The following is a 4,426-nucleotide window of genomic DNA, read 5'->3' on the forward strand; positions in this document are numbered from 1 at the left end:
GCTGCCTCTGATTCTACACACACTGAGGAGCATTGCTCGGATCCACTCCCTGATGGTGGTAATCCAGTTTCATAGCATACCTTGAGATTGATGTTATCATTACAGAAAGAGCTTCAAATGGAATGGGCAATAGGGGATCATGGGGCCCCTGTGTCCTTGCCCATTCCTGAGACAGGCTGGAGCCACACCAGCTCCGGCCCGCCCCGGTTGCCTAGGCGACTAGATCCGGACCACTGCCTTTCACCCCCAAACCAATGGCCTCTGGCACACTGAAGAGCATGCTGAGGTCCTTCGTTGATGGGGAGGCGGACTGGGAGAAGCTCCTCCCTCACCTGCTGTTTGCATATTGGGAGGTATCACAAGAGTCAACGGGGTTCTCCCCCTTCGAATTCCTGTACGGGCGGAAGGTCCGCGTTGCCCTATCCCTGCTTCGGGAGCATTGGGAGGAGCAGATAGAGGGCACGGGTACCCCCGTCATTCCTTACATTCTCGAGCTGCGGGAGAGGCTGACCCGCCTGGCCACCATGGTCCACGACCACCTGCGGGCGGCCCAGACACGCCAGAAGGTATGGTACGACCGCAAGGCACACGGTCGCGAGTTCACTGAAGGGCAGCAGGTGCTCAAGATCATCCCCAACCCCCAGAAAAAGCTCCAGCATACTTGTGAAGGTCCTTCGCAGGTTAGACGAGACTAGTTACATCATTAGCCTCGACGCCCGTGACCGCCAGCAGCGCGCGGTCCACATCAACATGTTGAAAGAGTACCATGACCGGACTCTACCCATGCTAGCCGTCTGCCCCGCCTCCACAGGCGGAGCAGATGGGGGAGCCCTGCCAAATCTCCTGCAAGCCACCAAGGTCACCACTCCCCTAGATCAGATTCCCATGAGGGGCTCGGCTGAACCCCCGCCAGACGGCCCAGATGTGGACTGTGCTAGCGGACCAGGCCGGGTTAGCCCTCCACCACGTGGTGACCCACAGTCAGAAACCCATCCAGCAGGCCCCATACCGGGTCCCTGAATTTGTGAAGGCGGCCATCCGGGCCGAACTCTCCGAGATGCTCCAGCTGGGTATCATCCAACCCAGGTAAAACGTGGTTTTGCCTGCGAGTGCCGCCCTGCAACCGTTTTAATGCGGTGGCTGGGCGGCAAGTGGTTAAAAAAAAAACTGCATCTAAAAAAAAAAAAAAGAACACCCCCTGCAAGGTAAAGGCATAATATGCTAATATGCATTGCATGCTAGCACATTATGAAGGGCTTACCTTGAAGTGAAGCCCTCCAGCAGATCGTTGTCAAGGCTCCCTGGGGTTTCCATCTTCACCCAGTCTTCCGTCTGGGTTCGCAAGCTCTGGAATGCTGATTGGCCGAGCCACGATGATGTCACCGGGACATGGCACAGTGCTCTGAAGGAACGGCTCTCTCAGGGCGCATGTGCCGGCTATCAGAAAGGGTTAAACCTAAATGGTTCATGTTTAGGAGATATTAATTTTACCTACAGGTAAGCCTTATTATAAGCTTTCTGTAGGTAAAATGATTAACCCCTTCCCGACTGGCCGTTGCATATAAACGGCCGGACGGTGGCACTGCAGGGTCGGGTGGCCGTTTATAAACGGCCTCCCCGCACCCTGCTTGTGCACGCTCCCTGGGAGCGCGCAGCACTGCGATCCGGTGCCAGCTGTGTCCTCCGGACACAGTGAAACACCGATCGTCGGACGGGACCTCTGTACAAGGTCCCGATCATGTGATCACTGATTGGCCAATCAGTGATCACATGCAAAGTAGTAAGCAAGATGTCACTTGTGACATCATTGCTTACTACATGTGAAATCTGTGAATGATCACAGAGGTCACATGGTACAAGGCCATTCACAACAGCCTTGTACCATGTGACAAGCTGTGACCAATCACAGCTCACTCAGTACTTCTCAATGAGTGCAAGAATGCAGCCAGAGAGAAAGAGAAATGATTGCTTTTACATCCTATATGGGTGTAAAAGCAATCAGTGTAAAAAAAAAAAAAAAAAAAAAAAATCTTTATCACCCTCCACAAGTAGTACAGTGTCACCATGACAGTATGTAAAAAAAAAGGGTGACAGTATGTAAAAAAAAAAATAAAAAATAATAATATAAAAATATAAAATAAAAATGTAAAAAAAAAGTTTAAATATTATAATTTTTGGTTATAAACTAATTTGGATTTTTTTTTTTTACTAAAAAGATAACGGAATAAATTTTGGCCAAGATTTATTATGAAATATTATTTATTTGCAAAATGTTATTAAAAAAACACTTTTATTTCAAAATTTTGGGACTTTTCCATTTACATAGCAAAAAAAATAAAAATCCCAGCGGTGAATAAATACCACCAAAATAAAGCTTTATCTGTCTCAAAAAAATGGTAAAAAATGTATTTGGGTACAGTGTTGCATGATCGCGTAATTGTCATTTAAAGTGTGATAGCGCTGAAAGCTGAAAATTGCCCTGGTCAGGAAGGGGGTAAAAGTGTCCAGTCTGGAAGTGGTTAAAGAAGAGTTTACCACCAAATTTAAAGACTATGTAAACCCAACATTTCATATTGCTGATGTGTGGCTGCTGTACCATGTATTTGTATGAAGACATATCCTGGTTTCTTTGTATTGCCTCCTTTGTGTGGAATCCCTTTTTTTCCTGTCAGTCCTTCTGCTTTTTTTCTGGCTGTGCTGGGAACAAATATTATAACCTACCAAAGAAACATGGTGGGATTAAGCCAGCTGGATTGCCCAAGAAATTAAAATTTAAGTAAAGCGGTGGAGCCCAGTGGATTTTGTGGATATTGATCACTTAAAATTTCCCCAAATTACAATGTTCTGTATATCTGAAATATTAAAATTTCTGGTAGTTCTGATCTGCACACATTGTAGAAGGGTAAGGCCACAGAAATTCCACCTAGACAATACTAGGTCATCTACTGAACACACCATATTACACACAATATATATTGCAGTGATCACTTACCTGTGTATACCGATACATACTGAGGAGCTGGGCCATCACATGATTTGAATGGAAAGAACTGTCACCAATAAAACCGGCCACCTCTCCACGCCCCTTACAGTAATAGTTGGGAGCTTCCTCTTTTCCAGACAATATATTCATGACATATCCCAAAGTTCTTTTTGCATCAGAACAAGTATTAAATATATGATAGCCCAGGGTGACATTGGGCAGGAGATCGGGGTTCTGGTTAATCTCATTGACAGCCTTGATCATCGCCAAGATGCTTTTGTACTCTTCAATGTTCAAGCTGCAGGATATTGACAGCGTTTCAAACTACACAAAATGTTAACTTTTGTAGCACCATACTCCAGATAGGTTACATTTAATTTTGGCTCTGCTGCACTCAGTTAGGTAGTAATTTATTTTCAGGTCTGGTCAGACCTTTTCCTAAGCCTGGTGGTTGACCCAAAGAACCCCCAGTGGGACTTTAATGCAGAAATAGGATCATACATACAGTGGGGCAAAAAAGTATTCAGTCAGCCACCAATTGTGCAAGTTCTCCCACTTACAAAGATGAGAGAGGCCTGAAATTGGCATCATAGGTAGACCTCAACTATGAGAGACAAAATGAGAAAAAAAAATCCAGACAATCACATTGGCTGATTTGGAAAGAATTTATTTGCAAATTATGGTGGAAAATAAGTATTTGGTCAATATGAAAAGTTCATCTCAATACTTTGTTATATATCCTTTGTTGGCAATGACAGAGGTCAGACGTTTCCTGTAAGTCTTCACAAGGTTGGCACACACTGTTGCTGGTATGTTGGCCCATCCTCCATGCAGATCTCCTCTAGAGCAGTGATGTTTTGGGGCTGTCGCTGGGCAACACAGACTTTCAACTCCCTCCAAAGGTTTTCTATGGGGTTGAGATCTGGAGACTGGCTAAGCCACTCCAGGACCTTGAAATGCTTCTTACGAAGCCACTCCTTCGTTGTCCGGGCGGTATGTTTGGGATCATTGTCATGTTGGAAGACCCAGCCACGTTTCATCTTCAATGCCCTTGCTGATGGAAGGAGGTTTGCACTAAAAATCTCACGATACATGGCCCCATTCATTCTGTCCTGTACATGGATCAGTCGTCCTGGTCCCTTTGCGGAGAAACAGCCCCAAAGCATGTTGCCACCCCCATGCTTCACAGTAGGTATGGTGTTCTTTGGATGCAACTCAGCATTCTCTCTCCTCCATACACGACGAGTTGTGTTTCTACCAAACAGTTCTATTTTGGTTTCATCTGACCATATGACATTCTCCCAATCCTCTTTTGGATCATCCAAATGCTCTCTAGCAAACTTCAGATGGGCCCGGACATGTACTGGCTTAATCAGGGGGACACGTCTGGCACTGCAGGATCTGAGTCCCTGGCGGCGTAGTGTGTTACTGATGGTAGCCTTT

This window comes from Staurois parvus, unplaced genomic scaffold (genome assembly GCF_062004578.1).
Source record: "Staurois parvus isolate SC_StPar_1 unplaced genomic scaffold, SC_StPar_1.0 ptg000747l, whole genome shotgun sequence".
NCBI classification, from domain to species: Eukaryota; Metazoa; Chordata; class Amphibia; order Anura; family Ranidae; genus Staurois; species Staurois parvus.